Source organism: Panthera uncia, chromosome D2 (genome assembly GCF_023721935.1).
Source record: "Panthera uncia isolate 11264 chromosome D2, Puncia_PCG_1.0, whole genome shotgun sequence".
In the NCBI taxonomy this organism is placed as follows: Eukaryota; Metazoa; Chordata; class Mammalia; order Carnivora; family Felidae; genus Panthera; species Panthera uncia.
Window position 1 is genome coordinate 37,016,453 of NC_064818.1, and position 18,343 is coordinate 37,034,795.

Below are 18,343 nucleotides of genomic sequence, written 5' to 3' on the forward strand. Positions count from 1 at the left end.
GGGGACAGGAAGAAAGGAGTCAGTGCTGTGACTGCAAGAAGGGAGGGGAGAAAGGGGGAGCGGCAGTTCGGGAGTGGAGGGGTGAAGGATGGGGGAAGGCACGAACAAGTGAACATGAGGATAAATAAGGAAGAAAGGAGGGGACGAGACGGCCTGAAGGCTGGGGTGCAGAGGGTGACATGGGAATGGGTGAACAGGGGTGACAATGGAGAAGCAAAGGGGAGAGGGCGCAGGCCTCACTGGCTTTGAAAGGGCCACAGGCTGCATTTGTCCCCCAGATCGCACCGGCGGCCCCTGGGTGGTCGCTGCAAAGGTCATGGGAAAGGATGTCGACAGCATCCCACCGTGTTGAACCTTGAGATCAGAGTTTGGGGCTGATGTCTGTGCCTCGCTTTTGCAGACAGGGGTTGATGGCTGCCAGCCTGCTGTGACCCTCCCATGCTGGGCGGCCCCAGAAATGCCCTTTGCCCACCAGGAAGTCCAGCATGCCCCAAATCTGCCCAGTGAAAATGCATCTCCTTTTGCTTTAAGCCTCTAAGATTCTTTTAAAAGAAAGAAGCCTCTCAACAACCCCACTCCCAATCACTGAAGGGCAGGTGGGGGCCACTGGGGGGAGAGACCTGGTACTCGCTCTCGAGGACAGCTGGGTGAGGGCCTGCCCACAGGAGAGCTATGAAGTGGCCTTGGGCAAGCTCCTTCCATTGTGGGGCCTCAGGTTCCCCGCCTGTAAAAGGGAAGGGGTTCGGCTGGATCCTATTTTGTAGCAGAGTGGAGCCAAGATCCTGGGTGATGACCATAGGTAATTGGTTTGATGCCTAGAGAGGAGCCGAGTTGTACAACCTTTGTCCCCGTGCACAGGAATCGTCCTGCCTTTGAGGTGTGCAGGCTGGCCTGCTGGCGATCTAAGCCAGGCCACCGGCTCCGGATGAAAGGGCCGGTGAGAATAGCCCGGGCTGGGTTTGTGGACGCTCTCACTTCTGTTTGCTACCGAACAAACAGCACACAGCAGGCAGGCAGTGCCAGGGACGCACACAGAGCAGGCTCCAGGGCGCGAGCACGGGGCCCTGGGCATCTTTACTTTCGAAGTGTGCCCGAAGTTCAGAACTCAACAAATCCTGCCCGAAGCGGGGAATCTGGCAGGTCAGAAGGCCCAGAGCTGCAGGTCTGCTGCCTTTTCTGTAAACCTTGTATTGAAGTATCATATGCTTACAGAGCAGGTCATGCATACCAAGTGTCCATTCTGATGGAATTTCACAAAGCGTGAATACACCTGCGTGGCCAGCACTGCGATCAAGAAATAGAACATGCCCGGCATCCCGGAGACCTCGGTTCTCCTTTGTGTCTGGCTTCTTTCTCTCCGCAGAAAGTCCAACTTTGGACTTCTCTCCTCCTCATTGTTGCAGAGTGTTCCGTTGTATGGCCCTGACTGTCCCACCTCAGGCTGGCACTGGCACTCAGGGGTCTCCCTGTCACCTGCAAGGCAATTGTTGCTGCCCTGCCGTTACATTCTTCTGCATTCTACCTCTTCCTGTGCCACCACGTTCATCGTAGCCTGAGCATGATCTATCACAGGTCGCAAAACCGTGAGAGCAAGGAGGCGGAGGCCAGAGCCCCGAGTCGGGCCTGCTAAAAGCCACAGCAGCACTGCTTGTGGGAGGTGGGGGTGACGTGGAGGGGTGGGGGAGAGCACGGTGCCGGAACAGGCCGGCCTGGGCTCCTCTGCCACCACGAAGGTGGGTGGCCAGGGTCCCTAAGTGTCACTGTGATTATTATGCAGGGGGTGATGTCACTTGGATGTCAGATTTCTGGCCACCTGGCAAAGGTAGGAGAGGATGAGTTGACAGGAGGGCTGCACAGGCTACTGTGGCCCCAAGTGTGCAGATGGCTGCAGGGACAGCGAGGCAATCGGATGGTTAGGACTGGTGCACGGACAGGATGGGAAGGCAAAGAGAAGGAATAAGAAGGGGAGTTGCCAAGGTGCAGCAATCTGCAGAAAGTGGGGAGTCCTGCATGGGGGCCTTCTGAACAGGGTCCCTCCCGCTCCTTCCCTGGAGCCCCTCCGTGTCAGGCACAGTACACGCCCACAGGCGGCGTTGATGAAGAGAGGTCTGAATTCCCAGGACAGGACCTCTAGATGGAAGGAGACAATGTCCCTCCCACCTGCCCACCTGATGGGGCCTCATGTGACCCCTAGGTCCTACAAGCTGTCGGACAGCTGCAGGGTCTTGGCTGTTGCTCTGTAGGGCCTCGGGAAGGAGGCAGGCTTGAGTCCATTAGCTCGGTGCTGTTCTCTGGAGAGCATGCAGGGGGATTATCGGCTGGTTTGCCACCTCCCGACTTTCGGGGACCACCCCTTTGGGACTGGATCCAAGGAAGTGAGCGATACCATTATTAGACGTGAGTCAGCAGTCCTTCTTCTTTTCCTCTTCCTCCTCCTCCTCCCAACGCCTGAATCCAGCCAGGGTGGGAGGGGGTGTGGGGCGGGAGCAGCAGCAGGAAAGGCAGTGGCCTGGGCGAGCCTGGTCTGGCTCTCAGGCCTGGGCTCTGCTTTGGCCCCACCTCCTCTGGGCTGCCTTCCCGTCCATCCAGGGAATTAGGGTGTGAGTGCCTTTTGGTCTGGGGGTCCTTCCAGGTTCTGGCATCCTCCAATGGTGAGGGACAGCCCTACCCCCGCGTGGGCTGACCAGAACTCCCCCACGATCCACTCAGGATCCCCTGTCCCAGCATCCAGGAGACCAGGGCCTAGGGGTAGGGAGGGTGAGTGTGAGGGCTATGCCAAGGAGACGGGAGAGGCAGAAGGTGTATTTTCTGTGATCACCATGAGAACAATAGCCACCATTAATCAAGGGCTTACTTACCCTGTAGCAGACACAGTACTGAGGATTTTACGTTACATAGTGTCTTGTCTAATCCACACTGTCGAGGCCCCGTGACCCAATGGGGACGGGGCCCTCAGACCTCAGGGAGTCAGAAGGTCAGCGCCAGGCCCCAGAAGGGCCAGCGGCTGCTCCACTGCAGGCTGCTCAGAGGCTCAGAGGGAGAAGCTGTGGGAGAGAGTGCTCCATGCTCCGGGCTAGTCCCTAGCAGATCCCCTTCTGGATCCCGTGTCTTTGATGGTCATGGTAGGATGGTCCCCAGACTTCGCTAGGTTCAGTGGCTGGGAACGTCAGTCAAAAGCTCAGGCATGCAAGAAATGGAATTGCCTCAAATTTCCTATGACAATTCAATTTCTCTTTCTGGTTGCCTTCCCACCAAGGTGATGCACATGGGACCCTGTGCACTTGTGGCCCTCTCCTCCCTCGGGATGTGTGAGATCTGGGAGCTGGTGCAGGTGTTGGATGAATGGGACACCTGGCTTCTTGGACACCACTGGGGCACGAAAACACTGTAAAGCCTCCTGAGGCCTCATCTGCCTGGAAATAATCCTGCAGCACAAATTTTCCAGAACCCTGCCTCTTCCCCAGCCACAGAGCCCAGGCATTTTGCTTCCTGATCCCACAAATATACTTGGGAGTTTCATGTGGGGTTCATCTTCTTGGGATCTACTGACAACTCCATTGATGTCACTCCCTCTGGTCCCCTCCACTCCCTGTGCCCAGGGAGACCCAGCCACAGGAGCTGGGGGCACTTGCTCTGACTCACTGTGTATCCTTCATATCCTTTATCAGAGACCGTTGGCCCTCCTTGTTTCCCGATAGAGATGGCTTTCTGGGGTCTCATGCCAGAAAGAGATGTCCAGCTTCTGTGTTTCCTGCAGCCTTATCCCCTCCCCAAGGCAGTTAGACAGACCTCCAGGGCCTACAGGAGAAAGGAGGTGGCTCGAGGGATGGCCCATGCCAGGCCCATGGAGACCAAGCCCCACAGCTGGGTGTTCGGGCCGTGCCCCCGCCCCCACAGGGCCCTCCGTGAGGACTCAGACATGCTCCCACGGCAACTCTGATCTGTTCCATTCCAGCAGAACCAGGAAACAGAAGGGGTTCCCCAGAAAGTCACCAGGACCCCTGCTAGAGAGCCCCATATCTGCTCTCAGGCCACCAAATCTGCTACTAATTTAAGTGAGACCCTAGGGTCTTTCATTTCAGTGAGATTCGCACCCCCCACACGCCCCATGGGTCAGCGAAAGGAAATCTATTCCCAGACAGGATCCAGAATCATAACCTGTTGTAGGCCCTCCCCTGTTGCTGTGCCAGACTTGTGCCCGCTCACAGGGCATCTCAGGCAGGTTTTCTGCTCACCCGGAGCAGCTGGTATGACAGTGGTTCTGTTACAGATGAGGAAACTGAGGTTCAGGGGGTGAAGGAATTGGTCCTAGATCAGCCACCGAACGTGAGATCACAGGCTCTGATCTGTGCGCCACACGGTTCTCCACCAGGCCTCATTGTCCGCGAGGTTTTGTGTGGTTATTAAAAACTGGCCGCCTTCTGGAGAAGTTCACTGCCCTTCTGGTTGTGGAGAAGGGAAGGGACACACGGTGGGAGAGTGGGGAGTGGGCTTAGGGGTAGAGGGCGAGCTGGGGCCTTCTTTCTATCTCAGCACCCAACCTAACGTCTCCCCAAGTCTGTTCACTGCCTTGGTGAGTGGACACCGCCCGATGATGGCTGCGGCTTACAACACACAGGGCACGGTGTCGAGAAAGGGCCAGTGAGACACGAGGCAGCGGGTCGCCCCCATCCCGATGCCGAGAACCTGCCGGAGGTGCTGGGCATCACCAAGACTCTCATGTGGCTCTTCCAAAAGTGGGGTCTGTGACACCCTGTGCCTGGGGACCGCTAATAGATGTTATGGGGACGAAAGTTTCTGTGGTCACAGAACCTGGGGAATACTGACTCCGATGGGGTTAAGCGTGCTCCATTGTGCAATTGTCAGGGTTTGGGTACCCTCCTAGGGGGCTGTGGAATCCAGGAACTCTCTACTGCATTTGCTCCTAACGGCCCCCTTCCCTCTGCAGAACAACAAGCATTGCTTGCCTTCAGTGGCACCCATTTCGGGAAGCAAGGCTCTCACGTCACATAGAAGGGATCCTTAGGAAGGGTGAACAGATCAAGGACAAAGGGTCTGAAGGGAGATGGGCTCTCAGCCCGAGGAAGGCGGCTTCTGGCAAGGCTGTGGGAGTCCTGGTCTTGAAAGGAGCAGGAGGCTTTGGAGGTAGAGATGTGGGTGGGAGAAGGGTGTTGCAGGAAAGCGGGAGCCAGCGCTGGAGGGCAGGGCCTGTAAGGCTAGTTAGTGGGTGTGAGCACCACACACCCAGTTTGGCTGAAGCCGCCCAGCCCACTTAAAAGGGAGGTCTGACACTTACAAGGGAGGTTGGGTTGGAAGAGGAGGCTAGATCTGTTCCTCCAGCTCGGATCTGATCACGGCCGAATGCAGGGACTTAGCATTGGGGCCTCCGCTTAGAGACATTTTGCTACTGATCTCCTGTGGCCCTCAGGGTTCAGAAATGAAGGTGGACACCCAGCCGAGAACCTCTCCGTAAAGCATCAGGCTATGGGCCTCCTCTCTGTAGTGGGTAGTTCCCTCGAAATCCTCCCTTCTGATAGGCGAGTGGCATTTTTCTATTCTCTCCTATGTTCTGAGACCCTAAACAGCCTCCACCTTGCTCACGAGCCAGGACAGAAGAAGAGACAGAAGCACATCTTTTGATCCAGAAAAACCTGGATGCATGGAGCTGAGAGAGCAAAACTGTTAATTAAAACCAATCTGGGATCTCGCCAAGTGGGAGAAAGACACTGGAGGCCAGGAGCCTCGGCAGTGGGAAGGAGAGACGTGGTAGTGGGTTATTTATAATCCACTTCTGGCACTGTCTGCGGGGCTCTTTCGGCTCGAGGAAACACTCTCATCCCCGAGACAGACATCTGATCATTATAATTTTGTGTTTGAAGACAGTTTTAGCCTCCTGCAGACACACATAAAATCTGCATCCGCTGCCCAGGATGGGGGACATAAAAGTTCTTTAAGAGGGTCGTAGACCTTCCTGGGATGGGATCCAGGCTGTCTGCAGCTTTGGCACGGGGGCTGGCTCTGTTCACACAGGTCCTGCTCTCACCTCTCTGCTCACTGGGCAGAATCCATCCCATCCTTGAATGCCCATCCAGACCAATGTCTTGTAGGGGCACATACGAGTCTCTCCTCCTCGACTATCTTAACATTCTTCTCTCTGCCTTTTTTTCCCCCTCCACAGTTGATTTAATTCACTTGATGTTATATTGTGCTGTCGTGGTCCCTAGCTGCCTCTTGTATATATAACCATATATTGAATGGGCTGAACTCGATGGGGTACGAACAGGAAATGGCTTTATTTTTCTCCCTTCGATGCTTTCAATCATGCCCGGCTGGATCTCCTTCCCCTCCCCTTGATGACATCGCAGGCACGTGCGAGAGCTTCTCAACCCTTTTCACGCCAGAACAAACGCTACTCTCAGATATTAAAAAGGCCCAGTCCAGCCCGTGCACAGCCTGTCCTCTGCATCCAGTTTAAAGTGTCTCCCTCCCTGCGTGGAGTCCGGCAGTGGCCTGGGGATGGGTTGCTCACTGTTACGAGTTGAATCCTGTCTCTGGAAAGAGATATATTGAAGTCTTGGGGTGCCAGGGTGGCTCAGTCAGTTAAGCATCCAACTTCGGCTCAGGTCACGATCTCAGAGTTCATGAGTTTGAGTCCCACGTCAGGCTCTCTCTCTGCCCCTCCTCTGCCCCTGTTCACACTCTTTCTCTCTCTCTCAAAAATTAATAACATTAAAAAAAATTTTTTTAAAGACGTGTTGAAGTCCTAACACCTACTCTTTCAGCGTGTGACCTTATTTGAAAATAGTCTTTATAGAAGCGATTGAGTTAGAATGAAGTCATCAGGGTGGGCCCTAATCCAGTATGACTGAGGTTCTTATAAAATGGGGGTAATTTGGACAGACATGCAGAGGGAACAGACACACAGAAGGTGGCCACGTGACTGGATGAATCATCTACCAGCCAAGGAAGGCCAGGGACCGCCAGCCACCCCCAGAAGCTGGAAGAGGCCAGGAAAGATCCTCCCCCAGAGCGGTCAAAGGAAGCGTGCCCCCCTGACCCTCTGGTCTCAGACCTCTAGTGTTCAGAACTATAAGACAATCCCACCCAGGTTGTGGGATTCTGTTACGGCAGCCCTGGAGACCAGGGCTCTGTTTTCTCCAGGGCCTGGCAAAATGGGGGGCGGGGTGGAGGAGGGGGGCCTATGATTTTTGATGAGCAGTACTGTCTGAATTCTGTCTTTCTGTCTTGTTTTCAAGGCCTCCATCTTGCATCCCAGGGCTATTTTGTGTGGGTACAGATGTTCCCTCAGTGGTCCTTTGTCACTCCAAGTGTGGGTCCCCAACACACTGCTAGAACCTGGTTACCTCCCATGGCCTCCTCTTAGCCCCGGAGAAGCTCAGATTCTCTTGCAGGATCTGCAGCTACCCTTGGCCTTACCCTCCTCTGGTTCACCTCTCACACCGAGTTCCCCGAGCAGGACACTGTCTCGGGGATGCCCTCCACCCCAAAGCTGGGGGAGGTTTGTGAATAAATAGACATATCTGTGCCTGGGTGTGGGCTTGGGGTTTCTGCAGGGCAGGGGGCCTCCGACTGCGGAATGAGGCACTGGTGCCCCCTCTCTGTGGCCCCCTAATCAAGAGGGTCTCTGGAGTCCCTGCCAGGAGCTTGCAGAGGTGCGGAGAGCAGTGAGGTCCCAGCACGTTACATAACATAAAAGTCCGCTTGTACACAGACACAAGGTCCCTGGCTTTGCTTTAAATGTGGGCTGAGGAGTGAGAAGTGCACACACTTCACAACACACTTGGGTGATGGATTCTGGCAATCCCCATTTGGAATATGGGGATATTTGCCGCCCACTGCCTCTGGCTTTGGAGTTTTGGGTAAAGGACTCCCTTTTCCATCCTGTTACATAGAAGAACAGCCCTACTTGTGGGAGATTAGCTACTCCTTGCGAACCTCCTACCTTCCGCCTTCACCGACAACCACCGGGAGAGAAGGAGGCAGCAGAGTGGAGTGGCTAGGAGTCCAGGCTCTGGAATCCTATGGACACAAGTTCAAGGCCCTGCTCAGACACTTCCTCACCTGTGGATGTCAGGTTAGCGACCTACCCTTCCAAGCCTCTGCTTTCTCAGCTTTCAAGTAGGGATGGAAGGTAATGAGCAGGTGCCTGCGAGGAGTCAGGCACAGGGGCCCCCAGCCACTGCCCTCACTATTGGGGTGGCCGTGGCCCGCTGAGAACCACGGAAATGCGCACCTGACCGTGGACCTTCTCCTCCAGCAAAGTGCATGAATGCAAAGAGTGTCATAGATGATTCCAGTTACGAATCTTGAGGAGCTTAATGGCTTATCACTGAATTACATGGAATTACTTGGAACCATGTAGCAAAAGGGAATAGCAGAAAGAGACAGAAAAGCCCCTTAGGTCCTTTAGCCATCTGAGATGGTGACTGACTGGCTTAGTGCTTTGAAGTGCTCCCATCTAGATTCCTAGGGGCATTTTGAGCTCACATCCCCATCCCACAATGCATTGGGCCAAATCTGTCCTCACCCAGGACTTTTTCAATTAAAGTACTCTTGTGCATTTAGCAGCGAGCTATGGTGCAGTCTCAGTGATTCTTAAAATTGACTAATATGTGCATTTTAAAGGGGAAAAAATTATTGCAGACCCCCGGCGTTGACTAAAATTATTTTGATCATATTGTTACTTAAATATATACAAACATAAAAGTAAGTATAAATTCCTTATGCTTTTAGCTCTTACACTGCTATAAAACCAAAACACAATTACACATTAAATGCAAACAAAACTGCAAAACCATTAAAATTCAAATTAATGGCATTAATTTAATGTGACAGATGATGTTTTGCTGAAAGTAAAATAACCAATGTGGGCTTTAATAATAGAAGGATGTGTTCCCATTTTAAGTTCTGCTTGTTATCAACTAGATTGTTTTGATGTTTGAACACACCGGGCCATCATTAGAGTTATTGGCAATATTATTGGTATTTTAATACCAGAATTTTACCAATATTCTTATTTTTTAGGTGTTAAAATGGACACATTTGTAACCACAAACCCAAGATTTTGATGGGCCAGTCAGTTTGATAGAGCCCTCAAATATAATAACTTAAAAATAGAAAAATATGTCCCATCGGGGCACCTGGGTGGCTCAGTCGGTTGAGCGTCTGACTTCCGCTCAGCTCATTATCTCGCTGCTCACGGTTCAAGCCCCGCGATGGGCTCCATGCTGACAGCTTGGAGCCTGGAGCTTGCTTTGGATTCTGTGTCTCCCTCTCTTTCTCTCTCCCCCTCCCCCACTCACACTCCGTCTCTGTCTCTCAAACATAAATAAACATTAACAAAAATTATGTCTCATTTAGCAAGACAGTTTCCAGTTGCGTGGCCTTACCCGGTAGTGCCATCAAGAGGGTTGTTGCAAAGTATGACGCGGTTCCTCCAGCACGCGAAGTGACCACTACAGTCCTGCCCGCTCCAGCACAGAGCGGGTTGCTGTGGCCTGCCGGTGTCCCCTGTGCTGTTTGATGACTCAATCCTCCCTCTGCTTGTCTCTGTTTGAACAATTCCTAAACCGTTAAACCTGTGTTTGCACAGCAGCCCACGAAGTCTCCTGGCCTTCGTTTTGCAAAAACGTGAGAGTAAACCCGAATGTTAATGCAAGCTCTGAATTCCCGAGGCATTATTTGGTGCTCACGTGATCATCTACACACAATCCCCATTCGGTTTCACTAATGGTTTTCAATTTTTGAAATGAAAGTGCCAAATTTAAAAAGTTTCTCATATTGCGCAGGGACCACAATACTCTCTGGATTTCACTTTGAAATCCCTGGTAGGTTAAAAATAAGACTCTTTCCAGGGGCACCTGGGTGGCTCAGTCGGTTGAGCGTCCCACTTTGGCTCAGGTCATGATCTTGCTGTCTGTGAGTTCGAGCCCCACGTCGGGCTCTGTGCTGACAGCCTGGAGCCTGCTTCCAATTCTGTGTCTCCCTCTCTCTCTCTCTCTGCCCCTCCCCTGCTCACGCTCTGTCTCTTTCACTAAAAAAGATAAATAAACATGAAAAAATTTAAAAAAATATGACTCGTTGCAATAAGTATATGGGGGAAATTGAGACTCAGGTACATAGTGAGTAAGAAGATGGGCTTATAAGGCAGGCTGTCTGACCCCATGGACACCTCGTGGCAATGATTCACAGGATTGAGTTCTCTGAAGGACCCATGTCTTGGGACCTGCACCTCCCCTCCCCACCCCTTGCCCACACACATACCTGGGTACAAAGCACAGTCTTGGAGAAAATGGAAGAAACAGCCTTGATTCATTCCTACCATGCCCCTGATGACCCATATCAGCCCTCTGCTCATCTCTGGGCAATCCTTGTCCCCACTGAAATGACATGGGAGAGTTTCCCAGGTAAAAATCTGACATGGATCCTGACAAGTGAATTTTCCCGATGGATGAATTCATGCTTATTTATTTATTTGGTGAGAAGACAGATGTAAGTTGATAAATCATATTTCATACACACACACACATTTATATGTATATATACACACACAGGTATAGATGTATGTGTGTGTGCGTGTGTGTGTGCGTGTGCGTGTGTGTGTGTGTGTGTGTTTATGTACTGATCTTGAGTAAAGAGAATGAAATTTCCTGGAATTGAGACTGTTGGAAACAGGTTTTGCGCTTTGTCTTTTTGCAGCTGAAGCATAGTTCATTAGGGAAAGTCTTCAGAAAACAACCGTCTCCCTGGGACCTTGACCACTGACCTCTCCAGTCCCCGGTGCAGGGAGAATGTAGCTGGGGTTCCTCCCTTTGGAAGCTATGGAGACTCCTCATCTTATCTCAGAACCCCCCTGTTGACACCATCACTCTTGAGATCCTCCCTCTTTCAGACTTGATGTGTGTTTGTGTCTACAGCCTTGACAAATAGAGTGATGTTCAGGGGTCTCTGGAATTTTGATTCCAGTGGGAGATTCCAGTGGGAGATTCTAGTTCCGACCTGTAGAACTATGGCCTTGGATTTGTTCTATTCAAGTTCAAGGGAGCAATCCTTAGGGAGGACCCTCTTTCACAGCCCATCCCTCCTACCCATGGATCTTGAGTTTTTAAAAGATTACTTCTTCTAGAGAGAGTTTAAGTGATAACTCATTCTTTCGTTTTATGAAACAAAGACATTTATACTTGACCATCAGAGATTCTAATTGGCTTGTGGCTCATGCTTATGAGACCTGCAGAGTTGATAGCATAGCAGCTAAAACAAAGACATTTGACATTTTAGTTATTCATGCAGCCTTGCTCAGGGCACATGTACAATGATCATTAAGCTGTTTGAAATAGTGATATTTCAGCATTTGTGCACAGGATGTACTGGTGCCCACTAATCCAAATTTGCATCCCAGGAGAACTCCAGAATAAGCAGGTGAGTGTAAGTGTAGCTATGCTTGTTCAAGTGCAAGAAAACCCTTCTAGTTGCTAGGGCTCCAAAGGGGGAGTCATGTCTTTGTTTGACTGGTTTCTGGTGCATGAATCAAGCTAATTGTTTGGTCCAGTATAGCCTACTGGGATGCTTTCGTTTAAAAAAACTGGTCTTTATGTGCAGAGGGTGGATGAGAGGCAAAGGCTAGACAGTGATGCCCTAAGATGAGGGTCCAAGGATGTGGTTGTGTTCCTGGAGACTCTGTCATACCCGACTCAATATCCAAAGTCCAGAGTATCTATCCTGCCCAGAGCTCCTATCAGTTGTTCCTGGGGCAGAGTGACAGGGACCTCGTGTCCCTGGACCATCACTAGGGGACTGAGTTCTCAAGGGCAGCAGCCCGCTTCATTCCTGACCTGGCCCCAGCTCTCCCTGTCCATGTTTTTTATACATCTGTGCTCAACTCTGCTCTGGGGCTGGCCAGAGTTCCCAGAATCCTGGCCCCCTGCCCTGCCCTTTACCATAGTACCTGGTTCTCTCCTCCCCCCAGCAGCTCTGCAATGGCCATGAGCAGCCCTGGCCCAAGGTAGATGCCCAGTGAATATCTATCTGTGAGCTGGCTCACTGAGCCCTCCCTGGCCCAGCTGCCCATTGCTCTGAGACCGTGGCCCTTTGGTCTCAGTGGAAGCCCTATTCTGTAGAGTTCTGGGCTGCAAGAGTCACCCTCTGTCTAGGGAAGGCCCTGTCTACCTTTTCCTGTCTTTATTTCTTTCTTCAACATGGGATTGTGCTGTCTCTGGAGGAAATCTAGAAGACTGGACAGACCTCCAGATGCAAGTACTCACTGGGATTGGTTTTAGCAGACCCTTTTCCTGGCGATCTCAGCATAAGCCTCTCAGCCAGCAGGAGGGGCACTCATCAGAAACATAAATTTACTGTGGCCTCTAGGTACTGGTTGGCCATGTTATGAAGTCCATGGGTCAAGTGATACCTCTTGTTAAGGCAAGAGGGAGCAAGGACCTTTGCTGGAGGAAGAGGGGCTGCCCATGGCTCGGGCCAGTTGTCCCTGGGGCAGAGTGATGGGCACCTCTTATCTTTAGGCCCCCAGTGTCCCTGGGCCTTGGGCATCGTGGGCCCTGAATTTGAGACAGTAATGATGAAGCCAAGATGGTGGATTTTGTCTTTAGTAATTATGCTTCTGAAGCCTTCAGCCTGTGCAGGCTTCTGGAAGGAAGGAGGGGCTGCAGCCAGGAATCAGCTATGTGGGTTGCAGGATCTGGCTGGGCTGTACCCTGGGGCCCGGGAGAGACGCCCCATCACTTTGTCCAGGAGAATTTGTGGGTTGATCTGTTTGGGGATGGGCAATGCAGGTTGGGTTCCATAGGAAGCAGTCTCCGAGAAGCGGCTTATCATGCGGGATGCATACAATGGTGTGCTTATGACAGGTGCCCATGAGAGGGAGGAAAGGGAACAGGCCATGGCAGAGAAATCGATGCAGGGTGACAGTCTTGGCTGACACCACAGAGTGTTAAGGTCAGATGCCCACCAGAGTCACCTGCGTGGGCTCAACCAGGCAGCCCTCTACCCCTTACCTCTGTCAGTCGCTGGGTACAAGCCATCCGAGAAGGGTGTGACCTTGGGTGAGGTGGCTCTCTGAAGGCAGCCCTGGGAGGACTGACAGCGGAGGGCTGCATTCCCAGCAGCTGGGACAAAGAGTGCTTCCTTGCCAGGAGATGTACGTGGAACACCTCGGGGTGTGACGAAGGCCATCGTGAGACCGGAAACCAGGTCCTGATTCGAAAATGAAAGTGGGCAGGGGTGGGGCTTGGTTGAAGTACAAACCGTATCCCCAGAAGAAGGTAGAGGGCCAAGAAGAGGGTCAACTGTCCAGGGGAGGGCATGAAGTGGCAGGGACTAAGTGGGGTCCCAGGTAGGCTGGATGGGGTTCGGGGTGGGGCTGGGGAAAGGCAAAGAGACCTCGCATTTCTTGTGCTCTCTATGTGGCTGCAGAGCAAGGAACAGGACAAAGGCTGGGCAGGAGGCTTCACTGTCAGGGACACAGGAGGACTCCAGACCCCTCTCTGGGGGAGGATGGCACTGGGGGTGGCTCAGACTCCTCCCAGCTACTGGGGCACGATTGAGGTTTATCGTAAGGATTCAAATGAGATAAGGCATGTGACGCGTGTAGTCCTCAGTACGCATGTCGGTGCTGGTGGTTACAGTCGTGACCGTTGCTGTGCCAGCGGGGTGGGCCCAGCAGGGCAGGGACTGACTCCTCGCGGTGGACTCGTGAGCTACCTTCCTGAAGATGCTGATTGCACCCCCCAGGCATTTGGGGGAACTTGCACCCTGCACGTGGAGCAGAGATAGCTTGTGACCTCACTTCCAGTGGCAAGAAGGCCTTCGACTCCCTCTTCCCTCCTCCCTTACTGTTGTCAAGCATTCACTCATTTGTTATCCAGCAAAAAATTCACGTGCCGGTAACTGTCCCATGCAAGGGCGAACAACAGCGACAAAATAGATCTGCCTCCATTGGGCTTCTATTTGAACAGGGGAGAGAGAGACAGCCGACAAAGCCCATGGCGTGTGAGCTGGCTCTAAATGCCGTGGAGGGAAAGCAAGCAGACAAGGGGAGTAGAGGGTATCCTGTGGGAGCCTGGTTTGCTGCTTCATCCAGCATGACTGACAAGGACACTGGGAGAAGACGGTATTTGAAGAGCAACCAAGGCAGGACGCTGCAAATGTCTGAGAAAGAGCGCTCTAGGCAGATGGGGGGACCGGCGCGCCAGCCTCGACTTGGGAAGGCTTCCGGCACGTCTGTGTCTTGGGAACAGGACAGGGAGTGAACCAGGTGGAAGGAAGAGGCAGGGCTTCAGCCCTAGGTTTCAGGGAGCTGGGGAGGCCACTGGGGGTCTGGGCGGAAGTATGGTGGCTTCTGACTTCTGCTCTAAAATGATCCTCTGGCTCAGGGTGGGGAGTGGACTGAAGGCTGAAGGCGGGCACAGAGACACGAGGCAGGAAGCTGTCGCAGTAACCCCGGGAGAGGCAAGGGATGGTGGGCACAGTGCTGGATGGAGGAAGCCTCCGGGGCTCGGATCCCACAGGATCCAGGTGGAGCCCACAGGGCGTGGGCTTTGAAAGAACCAGAGGAATCAGGGTGGTTCTGGAGTCTTCTGAGGAGTTCCTTTGGACCTGTTACGCGTGGAGTGTCTTTTGAAGCCCAATTGCACCCAAGAACCTGGAGTTTGAGGGAGAGGCCTGGGTTGGTGAAAAAAAATGTCTGAGTCTTGGTAACACCTATGGCATTTGTGCTATGTGAACGGAGCAGGTCCTCTAGGGCTGTGCTGTCCAGTGTGGTGGCCATGAGCCACAGCTGGCTACTGGGTGCCTAAAGGGTGCCTTGTCCCGATGGAGATGTACCACAGGGTCACATACGCACCGGAGTTTGGAGACCTAGAACACAAAATGCCAAGTACCCCACTGATAATTTCCATATTGCTTGCGTGTGGTCATGACAATATTTGGGCTCTGTGGAATCAGATGAAAGCTACTATTTTAAGTCATTTCACCCGTTTCTTTAGTGCAGCCACTGTACAACTTAAAATCGTGGCTGCGGCTCACGTTATATGGCCACTGGACAGCGCTGACCCAGGCAGTGAAGAAATCACAGCATCGAGCCCTTGAGGCATCGGACATCTGGAGGTCGGGGGGGGGGGGGGGGGGGGGGGGAGGCGGGCATGATGCAGCAGAAGAGTTGGAGAACCAGAAGCCAGACAGGAGCAGGAGGAGAAGCAGGAACGAGCGGCCAGCCTGACCGAGGGGACAGCATGTTTGAACAGGAGGCCGACTCTCCGCGTCAGATGACTGCGTACGATTTACAGAGAGGACTCAAGAGTGGGCACAGGTCACCAGTGGCAGTGACAACTCGTGGAGCCATGGAAGTGAGGGGGGCAGAATACCCGACTGCAGTGGCTTCAGGACAGAATAAGGGGAGAGCAATTGGAGACATGGCAGAGAGATGCCTCTTTGTAGGAGTTTTGCTCTAAATGGATAGCAGGGAAATTGGGATGATAGCTGGAAGGAGAGGTGAGGTCAAGGTTTTATCTTTAGCAGAATGTTGATAGTGAGCATCTGTATAGCACTTTCTCTACTGGACTAACACTGTTCTAAGTCCCTTGTATATATTAACTCAAACTACCCCCAGCACTAGGAGGCATTACTATTTCCTCTCATCAATTTGCAGATGAGGAGACTGAGGCACAGAGAGGGTAGGTAATTGCCTAAGGACATGTGGCAGTTTAGTGGCACAGCAGGGATTTGGATCTCTGAGGCTAACCTTTAACTGCCATGCTATGTGTATCTTTATACTTGACAGGAATTCGAGGAGAGAGAGAAGAAGACACGGGCAAGGGGCTGGGGGGAGGATTGTGGGAGGGCCCACTTAGACTCGAGGCCATGAGTTCAGGGTCTAGACTGCTTTACTCCAGCCTCTCCTTCATGTTTAAAATAGGGTCTCCAAGCCAGACCAGTGCCCCAAAGCTCACTGGTGGCCCTGGGGAGACATCCTGGGGCACATGCTGGCCACAGAGGGTGCCGGCCAGGCAGAGGGGTGCACACGCAAGGCTGCGTCATGGGCGGTGGAGGAACACAGGAGGGATGGTCTGCGGCCAGCTGAGGATGCTCGCTGGGGAAGAGCCTGGCAACTCGGCCTCCTGAGATTGAGGGCTGCAGAGGGAGGCGGGGCGGGAGCGAACATCAATGAACAAGGCCTCCCCGGGCTTTGAAGGGGCCGCGGTGGGCTTTTGAATCGCTCCATCTGGGGTCAGGGTGCTGAGTGGCTGGGCCCCGGCGCTCACCAATAAACTGTGGGGGACGGTCTTCAATTATGGAAGCGTAGCCAACCAAATCAGCTTTCAGATAAATTATTTATGTCCAGGCCTGCAAGGGAGGGAGCCAGGCTGTAGGAACAACGTGTTCATTTTAATAAAAGGCCTGCAAAGTTGAGGGTGCACTGGGCGGGGGCAGTGGGGGGGGGCGGTGGGGAGAAGGAGAGATGATTAGATTAGAAGAGGTCTGCTGTAAATAACACACAAGAAGGGCATTTTGTTTCTTTTTAGGCCCTCTTTTGTATCATGTTTTATACAAGGGAAAAGAGCATAATACAACATCTATGAAATGTTAATGAGGGTTATTCGCTATTTACCTAGGTTGGGGGTTTGCAGAGAAAGCTGGGCTGGGCTGGGGGGAGGGAGGTGGAGAAGATCAGATTCCATGCAAATACAGACATCCGGGAGCCTGGAAGGCTTTGGAACCAGAGCCGGACTGGACACATTGTATCTGGATGGAGGGGAAAGAAAGCAACAAATGCTATGGCTGGAATGGTGTTTTCCCTCTTGCCCAGAAGCAAGGCAGTGTGAGCCCGGATGGGAGGTAGGGGTCCCAGTGGGAATGCCGGTTGGGTGGCTGTGGAGTCCCTCCACCCTGAAACCTGGGGGAGAATAGCAAGCCAGGTGTGTCATATCTGGCCCCCATAGGTCATTCACCTCTCCCCCAACCATTGGAAAAGCAGGCAGAGGCAAGAATGCAGGCTGGTGCCCTGGGGAATTAGCTATCGGCTGGGTGGCGACGGCAGGAACCACATCCAGGATTGATGAGTGCTTGGGTTTTGACGGTGCAGGTGACAGAGGGCCTTACCCGTCACTCTGGCAGTGCACACCAGAGCACAGCTGTCCCCAGCTCAAGCAGCACTCTGGGGTGTCTGGGAGGCAGTCTGCAAATGATCCAATGAAGAGTGCTCAGAACCTGTTCCTCCCTCTTCAGCCCCACGGGGAGAAGGTACTAAGAACAATCGGGCTGCATTAGCCGGGCTCGGATTTCAGGTTCCCAGGCCATTTCTTAGTCTTTGGTGCACTTTTCCCTCCCTCTGTTTTCCTCTGTAGTTCCCACTTTGTGGCCATTGAGGCAATCAGACAGTGCTTCTTGGAGGAGGTAGAGGCTCAGCGGGGATTTGAAGGATGGGCAGGATTTCCACAGGGAGAGGAGGAAGATTGTGGTTATTCCAGATGTGTGGGAGTGAGACATGGACCCTTCTGCGTTGTGGGCTGATTTATGTCTTCTCGTAGCCTCCAGCAGCCCTGGGCTTGCATTCTCTTGGTTTAGGAAGTCTCCTGGTCCCGCGGAGGTCCTGGCTTGAATCTCATCGGACTGCCGAGTGATCTGCCAATCACAGAGGCGGGTGTAGGATGGTGTTGGAAGTGTGATGCAGCGACTGGCAGGGCCAGAGCTCGGGGCTTCGAATGGGCTGGAAGCACATGCACTGGGAGCAGAAGAGGGTGTGTTCCCCAAGAAAGTTGGGGTTCTGTTACCAGAAGCAGGAAGAATGGATTTGGGGCAGGGAAAACAACAGATGTCCCTTCTGCAGCAGAAGGCTTTGGTCAAATAAAATCTTTCTGGAAAGCCAGACATGCAAACCAAATAACAAATGGGGCTGCTCTAGGGATGCCAGCTCGGAGGAGGATATGTTCCGGGGAATCCTTACTCCCCGAACACAGCCTGTGCATTTCTAATGCCACGTTTTTGCAAACACTGAACTGCCATTTGGTAATGTATGTCCTCCTTTTACTCACCTGTCCCAATGCCATCAATTTAGTACTGATGTAAAGGCCACCTTCCCACATAGCCATTCCTGCTTTCTTCCTTCTCAAAGGACTCATAGCACAGTGTTTTCTGAAGGCTATTTCACAGACATTGTTCTTTTGAAATCCTCTGGAAAAACTGCATGTTTGGAAAATATTGCACCTTTCCTTTCCTTTCCTTTCCTTTCCTTTCCTTTCCTTTCCTTCCCTTCCCTTCCCTTCCCTTCCCTTCCCTTTCCTTTCCTTTCCTTTCCTTTCCTTTCCTTTCCTTT

The 18,343-nt window shown here is 52.6% G+C and overlaps 1 protein-coding gene and 1 long non-coding RNA gene across 3 annotated transcripts in view; both read left to right on the forward strand.

Annotated features, from left to right (window-relative positions):
• The window catches only part of RPS24 (ribosomal protein S24), a 1,165,472-nt gene that overhangs the window by 364,761 nt on the left and 782,368 nt on the right, over window positions 1–18,343 (forward strand). The gene's annotated exons all lie outside the window — the stretch shown is intronic.
• LOC125933313 (uncharacterized) lies at window positions 1,606–3,519 on the forward strand. Its single transcript, XR_007460922.1, has 2 exons — window positions 1,606–2,397; window positions 3,257–3,519. It is a non-coding gene; the product is annotated as an uncharacterized LOC125933313 (long non-coding RNA).